Source organism: Eschrichtius robustus, chromosome 1 (genome assembly GCF_028021215.1).
Source record: "Eschrichtius robustus isolate mEscRob2 chromosome 1, mEscRob2.pri, whole genome shotgun sequence".
NCBI classification, from domain to species: Eukaryota; Metazoa; Chordata; class Mammalia; order Artiodactyla; family Eschrichtiidae; genus Eschrichtius; species Eschrichtius robustus.
This window is the reverse complement of record NC_090824.1, coordinates 174,926,825-174,942,415: the sequence shown is the minus strand read 5'-3', so window position 1 is coordinate 174,942,415 and position 15,591 is coordinate 174,926,825. Positions and strand designations below refer to the sequence as shown.

The following is a 15,591-nucleotide window of genomic DNA, read 5'->3' as shown; positions in this document are numbered from 1 at the left end:
GTCCACAAGAGACCTCCCAGCTCCACGTAATACCAAATGGCGAAAATCTCCCAGAGATCTCCATCTCAACACCAAGACCCAGTTTCACTCAACGACCAGCAAGCTACAGTGCTGGACACCCTATGCCAAACAACTAGCAAGACAGGAACACAGCCCCATCCATTAGCAGAGAGGCTGCCTAAAATCATAATCAGGCCACAGACACTCCGAAACACACCACCAGATGTGGACCTGCCCACCAGAAAGACAAGATCCAGCCTCATCCACCAGAACACAGGCACTAGTTCCCTACACCAGGAAGCCTACACAACCTACTGAACCAACCTTAGCCACTGGGGACAGATACCAAAAACAACAGGAACTACGAACCTGCAGCCTGTGAAAAGGAGAAGCCAAACACAGTAAGATAAGCAAAATGAGAAGACAGAAAAACACACAGCAGATGAAGGAGCAAGGTAAAAACACACCAGACCTAACAAATGAAGAGGAAATAGGCAATCTACCTGAAAAAGAATTCAGAATAATGACAGTAAAGATCCAAAATCTTGGAAATAGAAGAGACAAAATGCAAGAAACATTTAACAAGGACATAGAAGAACTATAGAGGAACCAAGCAACGATGAACAACAAAATAAATGAAATTAAAAATACTCTAGAAGGGATCAATAGCAGAATAACTGAGGCAGAAGAACGGATAAGTGACCTGGAAGATAAATAGTGGAAATAACTACTGCAGAGCAGAATAAAGAAAAAAGAATGAAAAGAACTGAGGACAGTCTCAGAGACCTCTGTGACAACATTAAACGCAGCAACATTCGAATTATAGGGGTCCCAAAAGAAGAAGAGAAAAAGAAAGGGACTGAGAAAATATTTGAAGAGGGTATAGTTGAAAACTTCCTTAATATGGGAAAGGAAATAGTTAATCAAGTCCTGGAAGCACAGAGAGTCCCATACAGGATAAATCCAAGGAGAAGCACACCAAGACACATATTAATCAAACTATCAAAAATTAAATATAAAGAAAACATATTAAAAGCAGCAAGGGAAAAACAACAAATAACATACAAGGGAATCCCCATAAGGTTAATGGCTGATCTTTCAGCAGAAACTCTGCAAGCCAGAAGGGAGTGGTAGGACATATTTAAAGTGATGAAGGAGAAAAGCCTACAACCAAGGTTACTCGACCCAGCAAGGATCTCATTCAGATTTGATGGAGAAATTAAAACCTTTACAGACAAGCAAAAGCTGAGAGAGTTCAGCACCACCAAACCAGCTTTACAACAAATGCTAAAGGAACTTCTCTAGGCAGGAAACACAAGAGAAGGAAAAGACCTACAATAACAAACCCAAAACAATTTAAAAAATGGTAATAGGAACATACATATCGATAATTGCCTTAAATGTAAATGGATTAAATGATCCAACCAAAAGATATAGACTGGCTGAAGGGATACAAAAACAAGACCCGTAAATATGCTGTCTACAAGAGACCTACTTCAGACCTAGTGACACATACAGACTGAAAGTGAGGGGATGGAAAAAGATATTCCATGCAAATGGAAATCAAAAGAAAGCTGGAGTAGCAATTCTCATATCAGACAAAATAGACTTTAAAACAAAGACTATTACAAGAGACAAAGAAGGACACTACATAATGATCAATGGATCAATCCAAGAAGATATAACAATTGTAAATATTTATGCACCCAACATAGGAGCACCTCAATACATAAGGCAAATACTAACAGCCATAAAAGGGGAAATCGACAGTAACACAATCATAGCAGGGAACTTTAACACCCCAGTTTCACCAATGGACAGATCATCCAAAATGAAAATAAATAAGGAAACACAAGCTTTAAATGATACATTAAACAAGATGGACTTAATTGATATTTATAGGACATACCACCCCAAAACAACAGAATACACGTTTTTCTCAAGTGCTCATGGAACATTTTCCAGGATAGATCGTATCTTGGGTCACAAATCAAGCCTTGGTAAATTTAAGAAAATTGAAATCGTATCAAGTATCTTTTCCGACCACAACGCTATGAGACTAGATATCAATTACAGGAAATGATCTGTAAAAAATAAAAACACATGGCGGCTAAACAATACACTACTTAATAACGAAGTGATCACTGAAGAAATCAAAGGGGAAATCAAAAAATACCTAGAAACAAATGACAATGGAGACACAACGATCCAAAACCTATGGGATGCAGCAAAAGCAGTCCTAAGAGGAAAGTTTATAGCAATACAAACCTACCTCAAGAAACAGGAAACAACTCAAATACACAACCTAACCTTGCACCTAAAGCAATTAGAGAAAGAAGAACAAAAAAACCCCAAAGTTAGCAGAAGGAAAGAAATCATAAAGATCAGATCAGAAATAAATGAAAAAGAAATGCAGGAAACAATAGCAAAGATCAATAAAACTAAAAGGTGGTTCTTTGAGAAGATAAAAAAATTGATAAACCATTAGCCAGACTCATCAAGAATAAAAGGGAGAAGACTCAAATCAATAGAATTAGAAATGAAAAAGGAGAAGTAACAACTGACACTGCAGAAATACAAACAATCATGAGAGATTACTACAAGCAACTATAAGCCAATAAAATGGACAACCTGGAAGAAATGGACAAATTCTTAGAAATGCACAACCTGCCGAGACTGAACCAGGAAGAAATAGAAAATATGAACAGACCAATCACAAGCAGTGAGATTGAAACTGTGATTAAAAATCTTCCAACAAACAAAAGCCCAGGACCAGATGGCTTCAAAGGCGAATTCTATCAAACATTTAGAGAAGAGCTAACACCTATCCTTCTCAAACTCTTCCAAAATATTGCAGAGGAAGGAGCACTCCCCAACTCATTCTATGAGGCCACCATCACCCTGATACCAAAATCAGACAAAGATGTCACAAAGAAAGAAAACTACAGGCCAATATCACTGATGAACATAGATACAAACATCCTCAACAAAATACTAGCAAACAGAATCCAACAGCACACTAAAAGGATCATACACCATGATCAAGTGGGGTTTATTCCAGGAATGCAAGGATTCTTCAATATACGCAAATCAATCAACGTGATACACCATATTAACAAATTGAAGGAGAAAAACCATATGATCATCTCAATAGATGCAGAGAAAGCTTTCAACAAAATTCAACACCCATTTATGATAAAAGCCCTGCAGAAAGTAGGCACAGAGAGAACTTTCCTCAACATAATAAAGGCCATATATTACAAACTGACAGCCAACATCATCCTCAATGGTGAAAAACTGAAACCATTTCCTCTAAGATCAGGAAGAAGACAAGGTTGCCCACTCTCACCACTATTATTCAACATAGTTTTGGAAGTTTTAGCCACAGCAATCAGAGAAGAAAAAGAAATAAAAGGAATTCAAATTGGAAAAGAATAAGTAAAGCTGTCACTGTTTGCAGATGACATGATATAATACATAGAGAATCCTAAAGATGCTACCAGAAAATTACTGGAGCTAATCAATGAAATTGGTAAAGTAGCAGGACACAAAATTAATGCACAGAAATCTCTTGCATTCCTATACACTAATGATGAAAAATCTGAAAGTGAAATTAAGAAAACACTCCCATTTACCATTGCAACAAATAGAGTAAAATATCTAGGAATAAACCTACCTAAGGAGACAAAAGACCTGTATGCAGAAAATTATAAGACACTGATGAAAGAAATTAAAGATGATACAAATAGATGGAGAGATATACCATGTTCTTGGATTGGAAGAATGAACATTGTGAAAATGACTATACTACCCAAAGCAATCTACAGATTCAATGCAATTCCTATCAAACTACCACTGGCATTTTTCATAGAACTAGAACAAAAAATTTCACAATTTGTATGGAAACACAAAAGACCCCGAAGAGCCAAAGCAACCTTGAGAACGAAAAATGGAGCTGGAGGAATCAGGCTCCCTGACTTCAGACTATACTACAAAGCTACAGTAATCAAGACAGTATGGTACTGGCACAAGAACAGAAATATAGATCAATGGAACAGGATAGAAAGCCCAGAGATAAACCCACGCACATATAGTCACTTTATCTTTGATAAAGGAGGCAAGAATATACAATGGAGAAAAGACAGCCTCTTCAATAAGTGGTGCTGGGAAAACTGGACAGCTACATGTAAAAGAATGAAATTAGAACACTCCCTAACACCATACACAAAAATAAACTCAAAATGGATTAAAGATCTAAATGTAAGGCCAGACACTGTAAAACTCTTAGAGGAAAACATAGGCAGAACACTCTATGACATAATTCACAGCAAGATCCTTTTTGACCCACCTCCTAGAGAAATGGAAATAAAAGCAAAAATAAACAAATGGGACCTGATGAAACTTAAAAGCTTTTGCACAGCAAAGGAAAACATAAACAAGATGAAAAGAGAACACTCAGAATGGGAGAAAATATTTGCAAATGAAGCAACTGACAAAGGATTAATCTCCAAAATTTACAAGCAGCTCATGTAGCTCAATAACAAAAAAACAAACAACCCAATCCAAAAATGGGCAGAAGACCTAAATAGACATTTCTCCAAAGAAGATATACAGATTGCCAACAAACACATGAAAGGATGCTCAACATCATTAATCATTAAAGAAATGCAAATCAAAACTACAATGAGATATCACCTCAAACCAGTCAGAATGGCCATCATCAAAAAATCTACAAACAATAAATGCTGGAGAGGGTGTGGAGAAAAGGGAACCCTCTTGCACTGTTGGTGGGAATGTAAATTGATACAGCCACTATGGAGAACAGTATGGAGGTTCATTAAACAACTAAAAATAGAACTACCATACAACCCAGCAATCCCACTACTAGGCATATACCCTGAGAAAACCGTAATTCAAAAAGAGTCATGTACCAAAATGTTCATAGCAGCTCTATTTACAATAGCCAGGACATGGAAGCAACCTAAGTGTCCATCATCCGGTGAATGGATAAAGAAGATGTGGCACATATATACAATGGAATATTACTCAGCCATAAAAAGAAACGAAATGGAGTTATTTGTAGTGAGGTGGATGGAGTTAGAGTCTGTCATACAGAGTGAAGTAAGTCAGAAAGAGAAAAACAAATACAGTATGCTAACACATATATATGGAATCTAAGGGAAAAAAAAAAAGGTCATGAAGAACCTAGTGGCAAGACGGGAATAAAGACACAGACCTACTAGAGAATGGATTTGAGGATATAGGGAGGGGGAAGGGTAAGATGTGACAAAGTGAGACAGTGGCATGGACATATATACACTACCAAACGTAAAAAAGATAGCTAGTGGGAAGCAACCGCATAGCAGAGGGAGATCAGCTCTGTGCTTTGTGACCACCTAGAGGGGTGGGATAGGGAGGGTGGGAGGGAGGGAGATGCAAGAGGGAAGAGATATGGGGACATATGTATATGTATAACTGATTCACTTTGTTATAAAGCAGAAACTAACACACCATTGTAAAGCAATTATACTCCAATAAAGATGTTTAAAAAAAAAAAAGAAAGTGTAATCTGTTTTTGGATGGAATGTCCTGTAAATATCAATTAAGTCTATCTGGTCTATTGTCTCATTTAAAGCTTCTGTTTCCTTATTTATTTTCATTTGGGATGATCTGTCCATTGGTGTAAGTGAGGTGTTAAAGTCCCCCACTATTACTGTCTTACTGTCGATTTCCTCTTTTATAGCTATTAGCAGTTGCCTTATGTATTGAGGTGCTCCTATGTTGGGTGTATATATATTTATAATTGTTTTATCTTCTTCTTGGATGGATCCCTTGATCATTATGTAGTGTCCTTCCTCGTCTCTTGTAACATTCTTTATTTTAAAGACTATTTTATCTGATATGAGTGTTGTTACTCCAGCTTTCTTTTGATTTCCATTTGCATGGAATATCTTTTTCCATCCCCTCACTTTCAGTCTCTATGTGTCCCTAGGTCTGAAGTGGGTCTCTTGTAGACAGTATATATGGGTCTTGTTTTTGTATCCATTCAGCAAGCCTGTGTCTTTTGGTTGGAGCATTTAATCCATTCACGTTTAAGGTAATTACTGATATGTATGTTCCTATGACCATTTTCTTAATTGTTTTGGGTTTGTTTTCATAGGTCCTTTTCTTCTCTTGTGTTTCCCACTTAGAGAAGTTCCTTTAGCATTTGTTGTAGAGCTGGTTTGGTGGTGCTGAATTCTCTTAGCTTTTGCTTGTCTGTAAAGCTTTTGATTTCTCCATCGAATCTGAATGAGATCCTTGCCAGGTAGAGTAATCTTGGTTGTAGGTTCTTCCCTTTTGTCACTTTAAGTATATTATGCCACTCCCTTCTGGCTTGTAGAGTTTCTGCTGAGAAATCAGCTGTTAACCTTATGGGAGTTCCCTTGTATGTTATTTGTCATTTTTCCCTTGCTGCTTTCAATAATTTTTCTTTGTCTTTAATTTTTGCCAACTTGATTACTATGTGTCTTGGCATGTTTCTCCTTGGGTTTATCCTGTCTGGGACTCGCTGTGCTTCCTGGACTTGGGTGGCTATTTCCTTTCCCATGTTAGGGAAGTTTTCGACTATAATCTCTTCAAATATTTTCTCGGGTCCTTTCTCTCTCTCTTCTCCTTCTGGGACCTCTGTAATGCGAATATTGTTGTGTTTAATGTTGTCCCAGAGGTCTCTTAGGCTGTCTTCATTTCTTTTCATTCTTTTTTCTTTAGTCTGTTCCGCAGCAGTGAATTCCACCATTCTGTCTTCCAGGTCACTTATCCGTTCTTCTGCCTCAGTTATTCTGCTACTGATTCCTTCTAGTGTAGTTTTCATTTCAGTTATTGTATTGTTCATCTCTGTTTGTTTGTTCTTCAATTCTTTTAGGTCTTTGTTAAACATTTCTTGCATCTTCTTGATCTTTGCCTCCATTCTTCTTTCGAGGTCCTGGATCATCTTCACTATCATTATTCTGAATTCTTTTTCTGGAAGGTTGCCTATCTCCACTTCATTTAGTTGTTTTTCTGGGGTTTTATCTTGTTCCTTCATCTGGTACATAGCCCTCTGCCTTTTCATCTTGTCTATCTTTCTGTGAATGTAGTTTTTGTTCCACAGGCTGCAGGACTGTAGTTCTTCTTGCTTCTGCTGTCTGCCCTCTGGTGGATGAGGCTATCTAAGAGGCTTGTGTAAGTTTCCTGATGGGAGGGACTGGTGATGGGTAGAGCTGACTGTTGCTCTGGTGGGCGGAGCTCAGTAAAACTTTAATCCCCTTGACTGCTGATGGGTGGGGCTGGGTTCCCTCCCTGTTGATTGTTTGGCCTGAGGCGACCCAACACTGGAGCCTACCTGGACTCTTTGGTGGGGCCAATGACAGACTCCGGGAGGGCTCACGTCAAGGAGTACTTCCCAGAACCTCCGCCGCCAGTGTCCTCATCCCCACGGTGAGCCATAGCCACCTCCCGCCTCTGCAGGAGACCCTCCAACACTAGCAGGTAGGTCTGGCTCAGTCTCCCCTGGGGTCACTGCTCCTACCCCTGGGTCCCGATGCGCACACAACTTTGTGTGTACCCTCCAAGAGTGGAGTCTCTGTTTCCCCCAGTCCTGTCAAAGTCCTGCAATCAAATCCCACTAGGCTTCAAAGTCTGATTCTCTAGGAATTCCTCCTCCCGTTGCTGGAACCCCAGGTTGGGAAGCCTGACGTGGGGCTCAGAACCTTCACTCCAGTGGGTGGACTTCTGTGGTGTAAGTGTTCTCCAGTCTGTGAGTCAGCCACCCAGCAGTTATGGGATTTGATTTTACTGTGACTGCGCCCCTCCTACCGTCTCATTGTGGCTTCTCCTTTGTCTTTGGATGTGAGGTACCCTTTCTGGTGAGCTCCAGTGTCCTCCTGTCGATGACTGTCCAGCAGCTAGCCGTGACTCTGGCGTTCTCACAAGAGGGAGTGAGAGCACGTCCTTCTACTCCGCCATCTTGGTTCCTTATCTAGCCAGGACTTTTAACTTGGCTCCAACAGCATTCCCACAAGGCCAGAGATAACAGCTGTCCATGTTATTGATGTTCCCTCCTTCCCCCCCTCTTCCCTCCCTTCTTCCCTCCCTCCCTTCCTTCCACCTAGCCAGCCAGCCAGCCAGCCAGCCAGCCATCCATCCATCCATCACGTCTATGTGTCTATGTATCTATCCATATATCTATCTATTGTCCATCTATCTATTTCTATCATTTATCTGTCTATGCCTTATTTAGTAGAAATGTATTAGATGTCCAATACATGGTTCTGAGTTGGGTGTTGGGAGGGGAAAGCAAAGATCTTAGCTCCCCTCCAGGACCTAAGTGATATCATCTCTTTTCTGGGGTTCTCTTTCAGGATGGGGGAAACTTTCCCTAAATCTCCCTAGCAGACATCCCTTATCTTTCCACAGCTCCCCAACCCCTGCCCCATCGCCCACTCAGCAGACATTGGGCAGAGTTGGACTAATGTTCATTCCTGAACCAATCGCTGGCAATGAAGTGATGGAGATTTGCTTAGACTAATCATTGGGGTGAAATGGGTGTTGGGGGCCCACAAAGGGACCACCAGGGAACACAGTAAAGGCCACCTACTGTGGCCTAGGACATGTGTGATGTGGCATCAGGAAATACAGTGGAAGGGAAGGAGGGCAGGGAGATTTATTCTGGAGGTGGAGGGGACATTCTGAGGGATTTTAGTCAGGGAATAACAGGAGCTGGGAGACAGACAAACAGATGCAGAGGTTGGAGGCACGAGATGCGAGGCCCGTTAAAGTTTCTTTGAGGAGTGGGGGAGAGGTAAGGAGAGGCGGCAGTGAGGGACAACAGTGAGGAAGGTTGTGCCCGCCAGCTCAGACATAAAAGCAACTGGACTGACAGAATGACTACATTAAGTCTGGATGGTGGTCTCGTGAATTTAAGCCTGAGTTCCTGGGAAAATGGCAGTCTCTCTCTCTCTCTCTCTCTCTCTCACACACACACACACACACACACACACACACACACACACACACACACACATATACAGTAAAGGGATCAAGAGATGGAGCTGGCTGACCACCCCCTTCACTCAGCTTAGGACCCTGGTTCCACCTGCAGCATTCCCTCAAGACCAGGCTGAAACATCAGCAAGACCCTGTGCAGGTTTGGGGATAAGGTGTGCAAAATGCAACCTCCTTCTAGACTTTGCCCCAGCTCTGCTGGCCAAGAAGATGCATCCTCATCTAAGGCTTGGACCAGCCTCCCTGGGCACCTGCTGTGCACGTAATACAGGAGGGAGGAGAAGGACATTTCTGCCATGAGGGCCGAGGCGTGTCTGTGTCCCTCTTGGAGCCAGATGTCACGTCCTTGCTCTCTTGTCCTCCTTTGGGACAACCTAACCTGACTCAGTTCTGGCCCTGCAGGACACTAGACTTGTAGGAGGACTGGCCGCTGGGCAGAGCAGAGGCCACATTTTCTCTGACACGGCCTCACGCCAACACTTAACGAGCGGGGAGACAGGAGGGGCAGCAGAAAGAGTTCCCATCTGAGCTGAGGGAAAGAAAACACTATTTTCCAAAATAGTATATTTTCAGGAAATCAAGCATTCAAAGGGAGATGGAAGCTCGAAGTCCAACACACTTCACCTGGAACAGGTCAGGTATGCAGCCTAAGTGAGCCCAGAGACCCGTCAGGGCCTGTCAGCATTTTACTCCCCCAGATAGAAGAGGGCCTTTTGATTTAGGCCAGAGAGAAGAAATCTGGGCAACTGGGACTTCCCTGGTGGTCCAGTGGCTAAGAATCTGCCTTGCAATGCAGGGGATGCGGGTTCGATCCCTGGTCAGAGAACTAAGATCCCACATGCTGTGGGGGCAACTAAGCCCACGTACCACAACTACTGAGCCCTCGAGCCACAACTACAGAGCCCACGTGCTCTGGAGCCTGCACATCACAACTAGAGAGAAGCCTGTGCACTGCAATGAAGTAAGACCTGACACAGCCAAAAATAAAAATCAATAAATATTAAAAAGAAAGAAAGAAATCCAGGCAACTGTATTCACATCTCCCAGGTCTGTTCCTGCTTCTCAAACAGCACACCAGTCAAGGAAAATCTCAGGGTCGGGTGCACCTGCCTGAACTTAGGGAAGGTGCCAGCCATGGCTCACTGTACGTCTGAATGTAGACTGGCAGGCCAGCGTGTCCTTGTCCCACAGGCTCAGAGCTAAGCTACGTGCTGAATTATGTTTGCCTCTCAAGGACACTTACCCCAAAGCTTGGTTAAAGACCCCATCTCCAAATGCAGTCACGTTGGGAGTTATAGATTCAACATGAACTGGGGGTAAGGGGGATATAGTTCTGTCCCTAACATATCAATATTTGGTTTACTTCCTCTGTACTGTAAGATTCTAAAGATCTGGGACCATTTTTTTAAAATTAATTTTTATTGGAGTATAGCTGTTTTGGGGACCATGTTATATTCACCTTCCCCAGTATCTGGCACAGAGATAATCCACACATACTGGTTGAATGAATGGATGAAGGCAGGGCTACAGGACTGCCATGTACAGCTGCCCAGGCTGTGTACTTCACAACTCCACCCAGACTATGGTGTGAATAGAGCCTCCTGGAGTTATGTAGGACTATGTCCAGTTGGATGACTATGCTCCTTCTTCTAATGAAGAGAATTTGGGATGTGCTTTTTTCTTAATTTCCCCAAAGTTGCTATGCTATGCTCCCATAGCTGTGTAAACTCTATGTACCTCAAGTGTAAGTATTATTATATCAATTAGGCTGTGAATAACAGAAAGCTGACCTCTTGTCTTACACATAGGAGGATTCATTATTTTTACATAATAAGTCTGGGGGTAGATAGGTACTGCCTGTGGTTTAGAGCAGAGGTTGACAAACTTTTTCTGTACAGAACCAGATAGTAAACATTTTCAGTTTTTTGGAACATATGTTGCAACTACTCTACTTTGTCATTACAGGGCAAAGTCAACCACAGATGAATTGCATGGCTGTGTTCCAATAAAACTGTATTTACAAAAATAGGTGGTGTGCCAGAATTGGCTCATGGGCCACAGTTTGCCAACCCCTGGTACCACGGAAGGTTGAAAAGAGAGAATGCCAGGGAGGAACGGTCGGGAAATGGTCAAGATGGTCCTGTGCTGCAGAAGGTTCCTAAGCTCGCAGACCACACCAGCTTGTCTCCACAGTTGCCACAAGTTCAGCTGCCCTTTGGGGTTTCTGACCTTTGAACCAACAGTGATCAGGGTGTCTGACCTGTGAACCAACAGTGATCAGGGTGTCTGACCTGTGAACCAACAGTGATCAGGGTGTCCTGGCAGAGCGGCCCGGCCTCACGACCCGTCCACAGTGCCTGGAGGGTGAAAGAGGCCGCAGCACCCTGTCCTCAAGCCAGAGAGTCAGCGAAAACCAGAGATAAATCAGGGCAACTTCCACCTCAGCAACCAGCCCTGCCATGTTGGTGGTCGGCGATGGACTGCCACCCAGAGGGACACAGAGTAGACCCTCCGGGCTCTCTGTGACTCCCCCTAAGGCTGGTCCTCTCTCCCCTGCAGAGGGAGACGTCCTCCTTCCCCCCGCACCGTACCTCCCACGGCGGTGCATGGGCCTGGGCCCGACCCTCAGTGGAGGCTCTAACCACCCACCCGCCTGGCCACGCGGGACTGGCCACTTCCAGATGGCATCTGTCCTCTCTTTGCACAACTCAGGCTTTGCTCTGAGATGACGGTAAAGCTCTTACTCACTGGCCTTCATTCTCTCCTTGGGATCGAAGCAAATGAGTCTGCTTTTCCTCCCGCCTGGCAGTCAGTCCTGCAAAGAATAACGATGGAGGTTATTCGTCTCAGCTCGGGCTGTCACAACGCAACACAACAGCACAGGCCAGGGGCTGAAACAACACACATTCGTTTCTCACTGTCCTGGGCGCTGCCAGGCCCAGGTGAGAGCCTGCTTCCCAGCTTGCAGAAGACGGTCTTCTCCACGTGTCCTCACAGGGCAGAGGGAGGGAACTCTGGTCTCTCCCTTCTTGTAAGAAAACGAATCCCATGACCCTCATGGCCTCATCTACCCCTAATCACCTCCCAAGGCCCCGCCTCCACGTACCATCACAGTGCGGGTTAGGGCGTCAACACAGGTATCTGGGGGGACACAAGTTACCAGTCTATGACATTATTATTAAGCTCCCATTTCTTGAGCCTCTACTGTATATCACAGGAGCTGTACTGGGGATATATTCCTTTCTTCTCTGTTTTTCAGATGAGAGAAGGTTCTGAGAGGTTAAACCATTTATTCAAGATTGTCTGCATGTCTCAGAGAACAGATGAGCCAGTCCACTCCGTGTAAACAAACGAGGATGGCCTAATCTTGTTCCTTCTCTGGAAATGTATTTTTTGCCTTCATAAGAGCTCCAGGCCGCATTGTGACTGTCGTGGGCCCGAGGGACTTCTGCGTTCATGGTCTCCTCCCCCATTAAAAAAAAACACACACAAAAAAATTATATTTCATGATTGTGTTTGTAGGATTATTACATATTCCAGGCTGGATTATTATATATTCATCATTATTATATTCACTTTTTTCCTTCTTCAGTTTTGGAAGAACTTCAAGTTGAAATGTTTTCACGGACTCTTAGAAGCACCACGGACCAAGCACTGCAGCATCCCTGCCTGGAAAAGTCAGCCTGATAACGAGCAGGCCAGGGATTTAGCCACTGGGTGGGCTGCCGAGGGGCTGCTCTGGGGGAAATGGCACCTGGGCTCTGTAACTACTGAAGCCTGAGCCAGGAGAGATCCCCGACTTAAGCTTTTTAACCTCAGCAGGAACCTCCCTTAAGCTTGGGGTCCTCCGCGTGTCTGCAGCTCTCATGGATGAGCTAAGGGCTCACCCCAAAATTCTGGCCAGCCACTTGAGGAGTCGTCATACCCACAGACCCCTTAGCCTCACTGGCTGATGGATGACCTGTGGGGTGAAAGGTGCCATGGGGGAAAGCCTGGCATTTTGGTGTTTGGTCACAAGGGGGCACCGATGGTCCAGCCTGCTGTCTGGCACCCAGGCCTGGTCCTGCCCGCCTGGATCTCAGCCCTGTCAGCCTGGCCGCCCCCCTTCTGGCCCAGGTTTGCTGAGCTGTGTGGCCCTGGGGCAGGAGTGTCACCTCCCTGGCCTCAGGCTCCTTACTGAAACACTCAAGGTGGACTGTAAAGATCTCTGAGGTCACTTCTGCTCTCAAATTTTAATTCTGCAGGAAATACAGCCGGGCCAAAGCACAGCTGTGTGCCCCAAGGTCGGTTTCGCTTCTGCTCTGCAGTTACCCTGGCTGGGCAACCTGGGCCAAGTCACTTTCCCTCTCTGGTTCGCACTCGCTTGCCGTAAGAAAGAGGCCTTTCAGTAGGCCAGCAGCCTGTCTGGAGTGTCCCCGGTGACCTTTGACTTCTCCTGCTGAGAAAGGGCTGGGGGCTGGGCCACTGCAGAGCAAGGGGGCTGGACGCAGGCTGCTGGGGGCAACCCCACACCTGGAAACCAGAACCTTCTGCCTTCCGCCTCCAAGGCCAAGAGGAACTCCTGGTTCTGGGGCTGCAAAACCAACCCCAGATCCTCCAACAAGAGCTTTCACTGGCTCTGCCTGGACCCCACTGGGATGAGGGATATTAGATGGTTGCTTTTTGCGGGAAGTGTCTCCACGGGGCTGTGAATTCCCTGGGATTTGAACACCCGGTGTCTCCAGCGCCCAGCCCAGTGGCTGGCAGCAGGCCCCACAGGGCTGGCAGCTGAGCAGACGTGCTGAACAAGAGTCAGCTGGGCGCCAGTTAAAAATACAGAGTTCCAGGCCTGTTCCTGTGATGGATTTTGTAGGTTTGGGTGGGCCCCCGAAAATCAGCATTCTTTCAACGGGCTGCTGGGTAAAAGCACTCCACAGAAATGCTGGAAGAGCGAATAAGTTTCATTAGCGGGTGGTTTTTTTTTCCCCCTATCCTTTTTTTTTTTTCTTCTGGTTTCTTTTTGTTTTAAATCGTATCTCAGCATCTTGGAATTTGGGGAAGAGGGATGTAAAAATAGCCATTTTTCAGAGGCAGGCTTTCCCGTCTCATGTTTAGTCTGGGACCGCGTCCTCAGCCTCTCCTGGGCTGCGGTCACTGTGGAATGCTGGTGGCAGTGCACGCCGGGCGCCCCCCAAACCCCTGGCGCTCAGCCCCCCGCGCCTGCCCAGGGCAGCTGGGCACCACCAGCCGCCTCCTGGGGCTGGCCGAGGGCATGCCTGAAGCTTCCCTCGTCCTGGTGGGCCTCGATTGCCCCAGCACAGGAGAAACAGTCGAGCGGGTAAATGACGTCTGCACCAGAGAACAATCTAACTCACAGACGCAAAGTACTCGCAGCTGAGAGTACTACCTCCCCACCTCCTACACCCCAACCCCGGCCAGGTGGGACGACACCACCGCCCCTCCTCCTGCCCTTGGGGAGGCAGCCCCCGCCCCCTGCAGGGGTGCCCGGCCTCCGGCCTCCGCAGGCCCCCTCCGGGCTGCCTCCCCCTGTCAGGGCCCCGACACCCGCACAGCCTGCACACTCTCCCCGCTCCGTAAGCCAGGCTCCAAAACCAGTCACAACAACCTCACCAAAGAGGAAAGGGGGGGGGGGGGCGTTAAAAAAAAAAAAAGTATCTTGGCCTCAAAACCCAGAACCCGATTCACTTTCAAACCACATAAAACAGCCAAGTGACAAGGCTCCCGCGTGTGGGCTGAGGGCTCTGCCTCGGGGTCCACCCCGCCTCGGAAATGGGCGTCTCGAAGAAGCGGGTTGTGGTCAGACCTGCTCTCTCATCGCGCCCTCTCCTCGGCCCCCCAGCGACCCCCAGCCTCTTGGGGAGCAGAGAGGAGAGTCTGGCTGGTGGGTTTCCTGTTAACTCTTCCAAGCGTTCCTGCCCCAGGCCTGTGCAGTTCAGCCCCTTCGTCCCTCCCTGGGAGGGGGCCCAGCGCCTAGCCCCCAGCCCCCGGCCCCTCACCTCCCTTCTCTGCTCGCCTCTTCCCGGAGGCAGCAGCCGGCCCTGCGCTGGGCCTCGGGGCCTCTGAGTCCGGGCGTGGGGCGCGCAGGGGAAGCGCGAGCGGTCACTCGGACGACGGCTCCGGGTGGTCAGCCTGCTGCTGCTGCTGCTGCTGCTGCTGTGCTCCGTGAGGCTCCAGGGGCCGGTTCCTTCCGCACGGCAGGCCCCTCTTCTCAGCACCGCACTGCTGAGGGCGGGAGCCGCGCCACGGGGCGGGCGTCACCGACGACGCCCGGCGCTCATGCACGCGCCCACGCACCGCGCATGCGTCGTCTTAGCGTCCAGTGAGCCCTGAGCACCTACTCTACTCTCTGTAGACCCGCAGATGGGCGGTACCAGACGTGGGGCTGGAGAGACCCAGGCTCTGAGTTACAGCTCGGCCAGGCTGCAGAACCACAGGGAGCCGGGGCCTGAGCCTGGGCTGGCGGGCCAGCGGCCGCAGCTGGGACCCATTACCTGGCATGGAGAGCTCGGCCGCCTCGGGTCAGGTGTCTTTCCTGCTTGGAAGACGAGATGAGGGTGCCTCCCTCGA

At 46.5% G+C, this 15,591-nt stretch overlaps 1 long non-coding RNA gene across 1 annotated transcript in view; it reads right to left on the bottom strand.

The window, feature by feature from the left end:
- The window catches only part of LOC137774625 (uncharacterized), a 40,511-nt gene that overhangs the window by 17,572 nt on the left and 7,348 nt on the right, over positions 1 to 15,591 (bottom strand). Inside the window, exon 2 of the long non-coding RNA XR_011075908.1 lies at positions 11,773 to 11,839. This is a non-coding gene — a long non-coding RNA (uncharacterized lncRNA). The remainder of the gene's footprint in view (positions 1 to 11,772; positions 11,840 to 15,591) is intronic.